The sequence below is a fragment of the Rhinatrema bivittatum genome, chromosome 1 (assembly GCF_901001135.1).
Source record: "Rhinatrema bivittatum chromosome 1, aRhiBiv1.1, whole genome shotgun sequence".
NCBI classification, from domain to species: Eukaryota; Metazoa; Chordata; class Amphibia; order Gymnophiona; family Rhinatrematidae; genus Rhinatrema; species Rhinatrema bivittatum.
The window spans coordinates 73609213-73624285 of NC_042615.1; positions in this window are offsets into that span (position 1 = coordinate 73609213).

The window sequence follows — 15073 nt, forward strand, 5'->3', positions numbered from 1 at the left end:
TCTTTTGAAGCCTTAGGGTATTCTTCCCCTCCTGCTATTTCTTTGCTTCTCTGATGATGCCTTGGAGAACTCCTGACACTGCTGATGCACCTTAGCTCCTTTACCATTTATGGTACCTTAGGCTATTCATGCCACTTTTGGGTCAATTTTGCTACAGTCTATGTGTTTTGGAGTTTCCACCTCTTTAAGATGATATCTTCCCACAAGTTTCATTAAAATTGATGAGAAAACCCCAATTCTGGAGCCCAAAACATTCCGCAGTGCCTTCCCCACTAAATGTAATGGAAAGTAAGGATATGAATCGTTTTTTGACGATTTAAAATATCGTCCGATATATTTTAAATCATCAAAAATCATTAGAGCCGCGATACAATAACAATTCCCCCGATTTATCATCAAAAAATCGTAAATCGGGGGAAGGTGGAGGGGAAGGGGGAGGGCGGGAAAACCGGCACACTAAAACAACCCTAAAACCCACCCCGACCCTTTAAAATAAATCCCCCACCCTCCCAAAGCCCCCCAAAATGCCTTAAATTACCTGGGGTCCAGAGGAAGGGTCCCGGTGTGATCTTTTACTCTCGGACCTCCGTGCGTTGTAGAAATGGCGCCGGCGCTACCTTTGACCTGTCATATGACAGGTCAAAGGTAGCGCCGGCCCCATTTTGTTTTTTTGTCCCCCGACGTCAGGAGCGTAGGAGATCGCTCCCGGACCCCCGCTGGACTTTTGGCAAGTCTTGTGGGGGTCAGGAGGCCCCCCCAAGCTGGCCAAAAGTCCCTGGGGGTCCAGCGGGGGTCCGGGAGCGATCTCCTATGCTCCTGACGTCGGGGGACAAAAAAACAAAATGGCGCCGGCGCTACCTTTGACCTGTCATATGACAGGTCAAAGGTAGCACCGGCACCATTTCTACAACGCACGGAGGTCCGAGAGTAAAATATCACACCGGGACCCTTCCTCTGGACCCCAGGTAATTTAAGGCATTTTCCGGAGGTTCGGGAGGGTGGGGGATTTATTTTAAAGGGTCGGGGTGGGTTTTAGGGTTGTTTTAGTGTGCCGGTTTTCCCGCCCTCCCCCCCCCCCACTGGACCCCAGATAATTTAAGGCATTTTGGGGGGGTTCGGGAGGGTGGGGGATTTATTTTAAAGGGTCGGGGTGGGTTTTAGGGATGTTTTAGTGTGCCGGTTTTTGATTTACACGATTTACACGATTTACATGATATTTTAAAAAACCAAACTGCGACGATCCGATTCCCTCCCCCTCCCAGCCGAAATCGATCGTTAAGACGATCGATCACACGATTCACATCTTTAATGGAAAGTGAATAAATGAACAAAATGAATGAATAAATATATATGTTTTTTTCATTTTGAAACTTATGAAATGAACCTAGGCTTCCAGGAAACAAATTAATTAACTGAAATGATGTTTGTCCTCTGGACATCTCTACCAAACAACAAATATAACCTCCATATCTGCCAAAGTTTAAAGAAAACTTTTAGCAGTATTGAAGAAATGTGGGATTCTAGGCTGAACATAATGTCCAACATAGTGTCCAAAGATCTTTCATATTCTCCACTCAACTCTAATTATATCCATCAAACTATAGTGGCAAAGGCAAGGTAGGAGTACCATGCGATCCCCAAACAAGACTACCTCTTTCTAGCATTTTAAAGTAAATGATTATTCAACATCCACTCTGAGATCCTCTTCAACCCACAATTCAAAACCTCTGTTGTTCAGAAAGGATGCACCAGTTAGTGGTCCTGTCCACTAACTGGACATGATCAGCCTACAAAAATCCCCTAATCCCCAAAGATTGAATCAGGACTCCTAATGGCCATATAAATAAATTAAACAATGAAGATGACAAGGGGGAGCATTGGGGAACCCCAAATTCTATTTTAAATGGCTCCAGCACTTCACCTCTATCTTCTATAACTGAAATCCTTTTGGACAATAACAAGAATATCCAGTCAATCACTGTTCCCCCCAGTTAAATTACTTACAGTGCTCTAATAGAATCTCATAATTTACCAAATTGAAAGCACAGGGTAGGTCAAGCAAAATTATAAACTCAGATTCACCCCAATCTCTGCAACATATTACCTCCCACATTTCTGCCACCAGCACTGTCTTTGTATATATAACCTGTCCTAAATCCTGTAAATATAACCTGTCCTAAATCCTGACTGACAATATTCCTACCCATCCACTTCCTCCAAATAAGAGGAGAGTTCAGGAAAAAAACAATTTTCTTGATAACCTTAGACAGAAAGGAATATTAACCACTGGCCAATAGCTGGCAGAGAAGCTCACACCTTCAGAAGAGGGATCATGACCATTAGTTTAGGTTGAACAAGAAAGAAACCCACTTGTAAGTAACCTGTCATGGTCAGGCAGGCTGGATTCAGGTGTTCTCCCATCATGAGTGGTATAGGACTATAATACAGTGCAGGACAAGATCTTCCACCTGGCCAGGCCTCTTCCCTCAGTATTGAGCCTGCAGGTTCTGGGAACTGGCAGAACTTTCCTGACATAGTGCCTGACAGAAGTCAGGTAGGACAGGAACTGAAGACAAGGTTGGTACTGAAGGCAGGGCCGGAACTGTAGACAAGGACTGGAACTGGAGACAGGCAGGAGTTGGCAACAAGCAGGATCTGGGGATGAGGACTGGAACTGAAGGCAAGGCCTAAAACTGAGGACAGATACTGGAATTTGAGTCAGGCAAGAGCTGGAGACAGGCAAGGGCTGGAGACAAGGGCTGGAACAGGAGACAAGGCCTGGAAATGGAGACAGGGTTTGAACCTGGAGGCAAGGCAATAATGGAAGACAATGGCTGAAACTGAAGGCCCACAGTGAATAGAAGGCCATAGGGAGGACCCGGCAGGTCAAGACAAGAATCAGACAAGACAAGACAAGGACCTGACAGAGCAAGACTAAGACTGGACAGCAGAAGACCACAAGAACAGGGCAATAATATACAAACAGTTAGGATTTAGGAATTAATTCAGAGCAAGGTACATATATGACAAGACAAGGAGGCAACAGGCAAAGGGGCCTAAGCAGGCTAGAAGACAAGACAAGATAAGATTAGAAGGTCCAAAGGCTACAAGGCAGGGCAAGAAGGACAAGGAGGCCACAGGTCAAGCCAAAAAGGTCAAGGAGGCTAAAAGACAATGTGAAGCAAAAAGTCTATAAGGGCATGCAGAGGCAAGCAAGGTGGGCCAAAGCAAAGATCTGAGGCGACTTGAGAAGAGGCATTTATTTTTTGGAGAGATAGGACTAAATAGGGCTAGCCTTGCTGCATCATGGAGCTATCAAGTATGTGGTGAGAATGAGAGAGAGTGTGGCTCAATGAGGACCTCTGCTGGCAGGGAGGTGGCCTAGCAGCCAATATCATTACAGAACCATTTACAATCTGATGGTATCAAATCCTCTGGGAGACATGTTATCAAAATGTCTGAATAAGGTTTCTAAAAGCTCCAAGCTGGCCTATAAGAGGTCAAAATAGAATTAATTTCTGTCTGCTTTACTGGGCAAAAATCCACAAGGATGGCATCCATACTTCAAGAAATTCATCCTCCCTCTCTCTCTCTCTGTCCCTTCAACTATCTGTCTTTTTCAGAGTCTCTAACCTATCTCTCATCTCTTCATAACATCCCCTAATTTTATTTACTGAATATAAATTTGCTGAAGAATTTGACACATAAAATTTTAACATAGTACCTAGAGATGTGAATCGTGTGATCGATCGTCTTAACGATCGATTTCGGCTGGGAGGGGGAGGGAATCGGATCGTCGCAGTTTGGGTTTTTTAAATATCGTGTAAATCGTGTAAATCGAAAACCGGCACACTAAAACATCCCTAAAACCCACCCCAACCCTTTAAAATAAATCCCCCACCTCCCGAACCCCCCCAAAATGCCTTAAATTACCTGGGGTCCAGTGGGGGGGTCCCGGTGTGATCTTCCACTCTCGGGCACACTAAAACAACCCTAAAACCCACCCGACCCTTTAAAATAAATCCCCCACCCTCCCGATCCCCCCCAAAATGCCTTAAATTACCTGGGGTCCAGAGGAAGGGTCCCAGTGTGATCTTTTACTCTCGGACCTCCGGTGCGTTGTAGAAAATGGCGCCGGCCATACGGCGTATGGCCGGCGCCATTTTCCGTACGGAAAAATGATTCGCGTGCAGGAAGTCGTTCCCGGACCCCCACTGGACTTTTGGCAAGTCTTGTGGGGGTCAGGAGGCCCCCCCAAGCTGGACAAAAGTCCGTGGGGGTCCAGCGGGGGTCCGGGAGCGATCTCCTATGCTCCTGACGTCGGGGGACAAAAAACAAAATGGCGCCGGCGCTACCTTTGACCTGTCATATGACAAGGTAAAGGTAGCGCCGGCACCATTTCTACAACGCACCGGAGGCCCGAGAGTAAAAGATCACACCGGGACCCTCCCTCTGGACCCCAGGTAATTTAAGGCATTTTGGGGGGGTTCGGGAGGGTGGGGGATTTATTTTAAAGGGTCGGGGTGGGTTTTAGAGTTGTTTTAGTGTGCCAGTTTTCCCGCCCTCCCCCTTCCCCCGATTTACGATTTTTTGACGATAAATCGAGGGAATTGTTATTGTATCGCGGCTCTAACGATTTTTGACAATTTAAAATATATCGGACGATATTTTAAATCGTCAAAAAACGATTCACATCCCTAATAGTAACATCCTTGGGAATGGCAAATGTAGTAGCACCAAGGTCCACCACCAATTTATAAAATTTCCCAGCAATATTTACTAATATATTAATGACATAACTATTTGGTAGTTTTTGAATGGGAAAAAATCTAGATGATTCATTTCATAAACTGAAGCAGTTTCATCAAAACTTTGAAATGTGGAATATTTACTTATAACTGATAGTTCCTATCTTAACTTTAAAGCAGACAAAATGTCCCATTTTCTAGCATTATTTGCATTGGGTTTTATATTGACAATTGACCAGAGTTAGGGTTATCATTCTCTTTATACTGACAATTGACTGGGTTAGGATCATCGTTATCACAGTAGCAACATGCTTTCTCCTGAGATGATACCTATTGACCAGTGCTAAATGGAAATTGGTAAAACTATAATGTGTTATTCACGGAATAGAATTTTATATTTGATTTTACTTTGAGTTTGTGTACAGAGGTAAGATCTGGCACTTCAATTCCTTTCAGCTCACCGGAGTATTTATCTGCAATTTCTATTGCCTGTGCTAGTCCCATAGCTTTAGTAAATGTCAGATTTTCCTCTGACAGGTTTTTTTTTTCTATCTGCATGTGTCAGCCCACAGATTAAGCTATCCCTGAATGTATCTTGGAAAAAAGTTCCACATTCACAATGAATTTGATTCATTCAAATCTAAACCTTAAAAAATATATAGCCATAAAGTTATTCCCCAACTTAGGAGAAAAAACCTTTCACATCCAGTGTTAAAAAGCTTGGTTTGTATCTTGGAAATGTAGAGTAACACTCTGTATGCCCCTTTATATATTGGCCCAAGCTTAGGGTGAAAGAACTATATCAGTCTCTTACAATATGTATGTCTCTCATTATCCATGTCCCAGTATGCAAAAACATAGAAACAGAGAAAATGACAGCAAAGACTGAAAGATTCACCTAGTTTGCCCTTTTCCTTTCTTATTGTAAGAATACAGTCTCTTCTTGTTTTCTATCTGTACCTTCACTTCCTTACAATTAAGGATACTCAGGAGGCAAGATTGCATCTAGAATAGGTGTTCTGTTTTAAGCTCCTAATGTAGCTTCTAGAACTGAATATTTTGAATTATTGCATTTTATGAGACAGGGCTTTTGTGGGGGAACAGCCTAGAATGGAGTTCCACCACTTCTTTTCAGACTTAAGAGGCAGATCAGCAGGGGTGTTCTGCTCAAGCACCTTACCCTACAGGGAGTCTGTAGGGAAGTGGGAGGGGGTTAAGCCTCGAGCAGACAGAGCAGAGAACAGTCACTCCAATCCCTAATTCAACCCTTCCGTCCTGTTTTGTAGGGAGCAGCACAAAGAACAGACACAAAAAGGGGTTGAATTAGCATATGTTTGAAACTTGTAAATAATAGTGTCCACCATCAAGGCTTCAACCCAGGGCTACTACACTACTGGTCACAAGTTTGAAACTTGTGCTGTCAACCCCTTTTTGTCTGTTGCCCAAGGCTTAATTTGTGGAGGAATAACCTAGAACAGTGTTCTGCCACTTTATTTTCTAGGACCTGAGCAAATGGAGCAAAGCAGTTTTGATGGGCAAAAAAACAGCTGGAGATTGAGCACTGATCAGGGCTGTAGATGGAGGATCTCCTGGGTAAGGAGAAGTAAGAGTGTGAGGTGTGTTTTCAGGTATGTGTTTTGGAAAGAGAAAGAGAATTAACATCCAGTCCTGGCCCAACTCTCTCATACAGGTCACGCCTAGACCTGGTCCCATTCTCAGTCCATAGTTCCATTTCCTTTCTGTCTACAAATTATGCCCTGTTTTGAACACTAGATGGTGAAGCGAAAGGGGAAAAGATGTACCTTTCCCTCTATGGATCCTTCAGTGATGTTGGTGCTGGTAGGCCCGATCAAAACTTTCCTCTCATATCTTGGTCAGGAGATGGACAAGTTAGGATGCTGTGTGGTACAGAGAGTCCTATGCTGACAAACTCATTATCAGACAACTCCAGATCCCCTTCCACGTTTCTAAGTGATTAGCCTGGCTTCAGAGAACCCAGTGGAGATACAGACTTTCCCAACCATAAGTCGGAACTTGAGAGTACACCATGGAGGAAGTGGAGCTGGTGATATCGGGAACAGATGCTGAATTACAATTTCAACAATTTCTTTTTTTTTTTTTAATTACACTTTATTAAATTTTTAATTATCATAACATAAAATGCCAATTAGCGATACAGATATCTAATTACATCAACATTTTTCTAAGAATCATTTACTGAGGAAACAGTAAAGATTGAAGATATAGTCATATTTATACATCCTTTCCAATAAATTCTTTAGCCTCTAAGAATGATTTAAGATCACATGGTTCGAAGTAAATATATTTGACATCATTCAATTTTACAATACACTTGCTTGGATACCGTATAATCATCTGAGCTCCAATCTGTTCAGCAAGTTGTCTTAATGCCAAGAAATCTTTTCTTCTTTGCTGAGTCACTCTGGGAATGTCTGGAAATATCCATTACTCAAAAGATACATAATATATTTTAGCCAAAGGTAGAATTGCTTCCAAGGGTATTTTTAATACCTCATGCATGTATCTTTTAAATTGATCTTGTATTGATACACATCTAGTTTGGGGAAAGTTTATAACTCTCAGGTTCAAGTATCTCATTTCATTTTCCATTCTTTCCATCTTCTTTACCTGGTCAATTTCCCCTTGTATTAATCCTCCTTGAAATTTTTGAATTTGAATCACTTTCTGTTCTAATTCCTCCATTTTGACTTTTTTGTGCTTCAGTCTGCTATTCTGATTTTACTACTCGTTTATTCACATCTATTATCACATTTGTTAATGTTGATTTCTCCAAAGTCATAATCACAGTCCACACACTGTCCAGTGTTATAATTCGAGGCTTCTCAAGTTTTTCCCCAGAAATCTTAATAGCGGTTTCTAAACCTCAAAAGTCTACCACATCTCTGTGTACATTGGAGGTTCCTCCCTCCTCCCTAGGCATCATCACTACTCTTAGATCTTCTTGACTAGCCTTCCCCCCCTGGATTCAATACAGTTAAAGTAATAGATTCACTTACTTCAGGTATTTTACCTTCATGACCAGCTCTTTACTCAGGGTCTACAAAGGGAGGGGAGGGTGTTGACGGTGCTCCCGGACTGAGAGAGATGACCGAAGCAGGTGAAGCCACATTAAGCTCCATTGCGGCATTCACAGCACTTCCTTAGGAGCTTTGTTGGGATCGGCACCAAAAAGCTCTCTTTTTAATTGATTTGATTTAATTAGGGAAGATGTAGCAGCTGCTTCCCTCAGTTTACCTTTCCTCTTGGTGTGCGGCATAGCTGGTTCCGCCGCAAAAAGAAAAAACCTCCAAGTACAAAAGAGAGCATTCGGCACATATTTCCTCTATATTAGCAATCTTGGAATCCTCGGTGGAGGCATCCAGAGAGAAGGAATAATCCAATAAATTTGGGGGAATCCAAATAAAAAGAAGGTTCAACTAATTTGACTTTGCTGTAAACTTGAACAAAGCCGCAGAAAGGCCAGTTTTGTAGGCTCCTTGCCGGTCCGTCCCCGATGACGTCAGAGACCAGAAGCATCCGTAGTAGCCCCGTCGAGGCTTGGATTTTCTCCTCACCTCCGGTATGGCCTTATTATAGGTAATTAATTTCAAATTCCTTCTCTCCTCGTCCTCAAAGATATTGCATCAGAAGGGCCGGTTTTGTAGGCCCCTTACCGGCCCCTCCCCAATGATGTCAGAGACAGGAAACGTCCGTAGTAACCCCGTAGAGGCCTGGATTTTCTCCTCACCTCCGGTATGGCCTTCTAATAGGTAATTAATTTCAAACTCCTTCTCTCCTCGGCCTCCACAATTTCAACAATTTCAATAGGAAACTGAGAATAGAACAAAACCTTTGGAGTCTACCTTTGGCAATCTGTTTTGGAAATGTAGCCAGCAACAATTTGTTCCTAAAGTCAATGCTTTGGATAAATCATTTTTAGAATTAAAGGGCTAAGTCACAGAAAACCAAGTGGTTATAGAAAAGTGAAAACTGATTTGGGAGTTTCTGGAAAAAAAATTGGAGACTGCAAACTTAGGCCTGGATTCACTATTCTCGCAGAGAATGGCTCTGTTGGGTGCTATTGGGCGCACTACTAGCAGCAAAAAGGGTTCTTACCTTTTCGCAGCAAGCAATCTTTCAGCCGCGTTCGCCCCGACGATGCCCCGACTCCTCCTCTTCCGGGGCCGACTCCACCCCGACTCCGCCCTGAGCTAGCTATCGCACGCGAAAGGTTCCTTTTCGCGTGCGATACGCTACGAAAATGACCCCCTTAGTGATAAGTAAGTTGATTCAAGGTAATATTGCTTTAACAAGAAAGTTGGAGACTTATGAGAGTACATTGAAATATAAAAGTATTAGATTGATTAATTTTTATGTTGTTAAAAGGGATTTCTCCAATGGAGCTTTCTAAAAAAAAAATATATGTTTGAATGTTTATTGCTTCCAAAGAAAGCCACTCCACCCTTCTCGAAGGTATATTAATTGCTTTGCATCAAAAAATATGATCAGTTCTACTAACCCTGAGAATGTGTCCTTAGATTTGTCTTTGTAGCTAAATACTGCTGTATATCAGAGTGGTCGCTAAGAAAAAAATATTGGTGACTTTTCATTTTAAAATAGATTGGAATTAGCTAATTAGAATATTTTATACAAAAACTGACTCTTTGAGGTCAATATTCAATGGCATTTTGCCAGATAACTTCTGAGTTTTTTTGGCTAAATCCTGAATTTTGAATATTTCTACCACTTATCCTGCTAAATTCTAGCTGGATAAAGTAAGGGCATTCCAAAGATGTTCTGGTTAGGGTAAAGTTATCCAGCTAACTTAGCCGATTTTTCAGTGTATCTGGCTAAGGGCCTCATTTACTAAGCATTTTTCCCATATATATAGAATGGGAGAAAATCCTTAGTAAATCAGACCCTAAATTAGCTAGATAACGTTAGGACTACTTCACACAGCAGTCCGCAAGTTATCTGGTCTTGTGTGACCAGAAAACTTAAGACTTAACCAGCTATATTCAAAAAATATAGCTGGTAAAGTGGCACTGGTGGGTCATGCTCTCCCCCCCCCCCCCCCCCAACTCTTCTGAAAGTACATTAAATATTTTGTGGAATCTATAAGTCATCCTTCCCTTCCCTGTTTTTCTGTTTCATTAATCTAGCTCTCTCCTGATACCCTCCCCACCTTCCACCCCCCACAAATTCTTTTTCACCCTCTCCCCACCCAACTCAGCTCCTGGAATCTCTAAAACTCCAACTGGAGTGAGGTTTTCTGTTAAGTGGTGTACCGGGAGGGGGGCAATGCCCCCATATGCAGAGCCATAGAGAGGCATTGATGGCTGACAGGTAGGCCCATGTGGCTGCTGGTGGACCTCATCCTACCAGCAGCTGAGCAAGGAAGCATGCTGTTCCTATGCTGTGTGTCAGCCAACAGCTCTCTCTAAGCTGCATACATGCATAGTCACGCACAACTTTTCTCATGCAGGAAAGTCGTTGGGGCCATGGTGGAGCTCATTCCACCACAGTCCAAAGAGGAAGTTACTTCCAAACTTCTAGGTGCTCCATTTCCTTCCTGCCTGCACAGCCCTGGAAGAAAAATATTGCCAGAGCTGCATGGGCAGGAAGGAGGAGGAACACTGGCCTGCATACAGAAGAGAAACATTTGTGGCAGGGCCACTGCGGATCCTACCTCACGGTAGCCTGAGAAGAAGAGACCCGGTAGCAGGATCGCTGCGGATAAGCATAAGCATAAGAACATAAGAAATTGCCATGCTAGGTCCAACAAGCCCAGCATCCTGTCTCCAACAGAGTCCAAACCAGGCCACAAAAACCTGGCAAGTACCCAAACATGAAGAAGATCCCATGCTACTGATGCCAGAAATAGCAGAGGCCATTCCCCAAGTCAACTGGATTAATAGCAGTTAATTGATTTCTCCTTCAAGAAATGATCCAAACCTTCTTTAAACCCAGTTACAATAACTCACTAACCACATCCCCTGGCAACAAATTCCAGATCCCAATTGTGCGCTGAATGAAAAAGAACCTTCTCTGATTAGTCTTAAATGTGCAACTTGCTAACTTCATGGAGTGCCCTCTTGTCCTTCTATTATCCAAAAGTGTAAATAACCGATTCACCGATTGTGGTGGCCCAAGAAGATCAGGGCCGCCATAGAGTCCATCCCATGGTGATCCGCAAAGAGGAGGCCCAGAGGCAAGAGGGTGGCTGAGGCCCTGTAGAGTGTGTCTTGTGTGTGTGTATATATGAGAGTGAGTTGATAAAAAATAAAAAAAAAATTTGAATTTTTAGTGATTGGCATATGTTATCTTTGGGAATGTGCAAGAGTAGCTCGTTCTCTTCCATGTTGATCTCATGATGTATGTAATCAGCATGGAAGAACTGGAAGCCCCACAAATTTTTACTACCACGGGGTCTGCACAGAGAAAGTAGCAGAATGGGCTTCACTGCCAATAGCAGTGATCAGTGTCTCCCTAATAATCATGCAGCAGCAGTGACAACAGCAACAGAGGAAAGAGATAGGCTACGAGGTTGGTGGCAAAAGAAAGTGAGGGTGTCTGCCTTCAGTGTGCACTTGTCTATGAATGGGAGTCTGTCTGGGGGGGTGTGTGTGTATGAGCATGAATTGGTGCCTGCCTGGGGTTGGGGGTGAGTGGTGTAAGAATGAATGGGAGCCTGCCTGGGGGTCTGTATGTGTGTGTGTGCGTGTGTGAGTGTATTTGTGAGGGAGCTAGTGAGAGTGAGAGAGAGAGAGAGTATGTGTATGTGTGTGTGTGTGTGTGTGTATGTGTGTATTTGTGAGGGAGCTAGTGAGAGAGAGAGAGAGTGTGTGTGAGTGTGTGTGTGTGTGTGTGTGTGTGTGTATTTGTGAGAGAGAGAGAGAGAGAATATGGAGGTGTAAAAGCTGGTGTGTGCGGGGCTGTGGGGAGAGAGAGGGTCTGTGGAGAAGTTGTAGATGTGTATAAGAGCAAGTATGTGTGTATATGTGACAGTGTATGTGTGAGAGAAAATGGACATATGAGTATGTGTGTGAGAGAGAGAGGATAAAGTCTGTGTGCCTCCGAACCTCTAATTCTCGACAATCTCAGGGTAACTGGAAATCAAGAGTTCCCAAGTATGGACAGCAAGGGCTTTTTAAAAGTATTGGGTATTATTTGATGTGTGCTGTTTTGAAATATTTTATTGGGGCTTGGGAAATTAAAAAAAAATGTTTATATGATTTTAATTAATAGAAATACTACTTGTCAGTAGTTTTAAAATATGCTTTTATTAGTATGGTTTTACTACTATGATTGATGCTTTGTTTCTTGATTTTATTTAATTTAAGGCATTTTGGGGGGGTTCAGGAGGGTGGGGGATTTATTTTAAAGGGTCGGGGTGGGTTTTAGGGATGTTTTAGTGTGCCGGTTTTCGATTTACACGATTTACACGATATTTAAAAAACCCAAACTGCGACGATCCGATTCCCTCCCCCTCCCAGCCGAAATCGATCGTTAAGACGATCGATCACATGATTCACATCTCTATGAGATACTGAAGAACATTCTCTGGTTAGTGTATTGTCTTCGTCTTGAGATATTGAAGAACATTCGCTGTTTAGTGTATTGTCTTCGTCTTGAGATATTGCAGAACATCTACTGGATATCATCTCATCTACCTTTCCCCCAAAGCAAATGTCCGCCCCAGCTGGTGACCCTGATGGTTGAGTAAAGTCCTTCTGGAGATTCTCTTCCATATTTCCCGACGTTGCTTTATTCTCAAGAGCTGAAAGAAAGTGCACCTGTCCTTTTGGAGACTCGGTTTTAGACTTCTGTCGTATGGCACAGTCATAGGGCTCCAGTGGAGGAAGAATATCTTCTTTGGAGAATATATCCCGAAGGGGGTGTACTGGAGTGGAAGACTCGATACTGCTGGAGTCGCAGGTGTGCCTATAACAAGCGATATCTCCTTAAGGCATTTCCCATGACATTCTGGGCCCCAGTGGGAGAGATCCAGAGATACCCAGTCGAATTGGGGTTGGTGTACTTGCAACCAGGGTAACCCCATGACGATAGGGTGCACAGCCTTTTCCAGTACGAAGAAGGAGAGCGATTCCATATGAAGAGCTCCAGTGTGGAGAGTAACTGATTTGGTTTGGCAAGTCACATTTCCCGGTAAGGGCTTTCCATGAATGGAAGATAATCATAGTGGTTTTTTCAACTTGATGAGGGGGGTCCTCAAATATTCCACTAGACTTCTGAGAATGAAGTTGCCTCCTGCCCCCGAGTCCACGGGGCAGGAGTCTGAACCTTGACTGGTCCATAGGTCAAGGAGACTGGGAGAGAGAGCGTAACAGAGGGCGTAGTAAGGCCTAAGAATAGTCCTCCTGTAGGAATTTGGCCCATCTGTGATTTCGGACGAGTGGAGCATGTAGAGATATCATGCCGGGCTGACCATAGTACATGCAAAGGCCGCACTTCTTCCGAAATCTACTCTCCTTGGAAGTCAAGCATCCATGACCAAGTTGCATAGGTTCATCTGTATCAGCAGCAGGGATTACTGGAACCATCCGAGGTGTAGAGTCAGCACTAGCCTGTTTCAACCCAGGTAGCACCTTAGGCCGGAGTTCCTTCACCTTGTCCCGGAGCTGGTGATCAATCCGAGTGGCCAAGGCTATTAATTCGTCCAGTGAGTCAGGTGTTTCGCGAGCAGCCAGCTCGTCCTTTAAATGGGTATCCAGGCCTCTGTAAAAGAGTGTCTTGAGACATTTGGGGTCCCAGCGAAGTTCTGCTGCAAGAGTTTTGAACTCAATGGCAAATTCAGCCAATGATTTGCTGCCTTGCTTCAATTCCGCCGAAGCAGAACCGGCTCAGAGTTAGGAGACAGACACACACAAGTTATTTTATTAGACAGTATACTGAACCACCAGAGGTGGCAGTAGTGAGCTGGAATGCCCGGCTGGGCTGTAGTACCTCAGATACTGGAACAGTGATCCCTGGAGGCTGAGCTGTAGAGAAACAGAAATATAGTGAGTAGGCAGGGTATGCAGAGAACAGGTACCAAACCTGATAGTAACATTCACACAATGACTCATAGAAGCCCAGGAGCTGGAATGTATAGGCCCTCGAGGAGCGAGTACCTGGTTCCAGAGAAAGCTCTGAGAGAGCGATGGTAACTCACTGATGTAGTTGGTAGTGATGACTTCCAGGCAGAAGAGAATACGGATCAAGTCTGGGAACGGGGGCCCTCGAGGAGTGAGTACCGGTTCCAGACTGTCACCTGAAAAACAAAGGAGAGAGCGAGGCCCCCGAGGAGCGGGTACCCCTTGTAAGTCCGAGGAGGCAGAGTAGCTTAGGTAGGGTAACCCAAACCCTTGCTAACTCAATCTGTTAGTAAATTCTAAGACCTTATATATCCGTCGCGGGTGACGTCATCTCAGGGGGATGCCCCTGAGGTTCACCAAATGCCGGTACTTCAGTCGGGGCTACGCCACACGCGCGCCCCTAGGCTTCCAGGAAACATGGAGGCTTGCAGTGTCTAGCTGATCAGGGGATGCTGGAGGACTTCGGCAGAAGGACGCCGTGGCAGCCAATCTTCCCGCTGTCGAAGAGGGAGGCGCCAAAGAGGTAAGGAGGGTGGAGAGAGGCCGTCGGGAAACAACGGACACAACACTGGGAAGGCAGATAGACGAACACAGGAACAGGCAGGAATCAGGAACGAGGATGCAGGAACAAGACAGGAACGGAACTGGAACAAAAAGATTCTGAAATTAGACTAGGAACAAGCAGGAACAAGCGCGGAGACAATCTAACATACAAGCCTACCCGATATAAGTCTCGGGGCAGGCCACGCGCGCGCGCGCGGCTAGCATGGAGGGCGACACTGAACCTTGGCATAAGGTCTGGCGTGCAGTGGAAGGCCCGGTGACCACCCCTGCAGGACACCGGGGCCTAGCTGGGCTAGCAACTACCGCAAGGGAGGCTGTCCCGGGACCCGCTGATGAACTATGTAGGTGAGCGGTCCCGTGCGCGGGATGGCCGTGTGCGAGGTGCATAACATACAGCAATCGGGTTTGTGTTGTTTCCCCAATAGGTGGTGTATTGGTATTCTGGGACCAGTGTAATATTTACTAGAGGTGTGCATAAATTTTTTTTCATCCCCGTTTCATTTTCGATTTAGGGGTGGGCCATTTTTTTTTTTTTTAATGTTCAAACAATTTTTATTAGGTTTTTCAAAACAAACAACAAACAAATGTGGGGGAGGGTGGTTTCAGATCCCTCCCCCACCACAATGTCAAACAAATACCGCA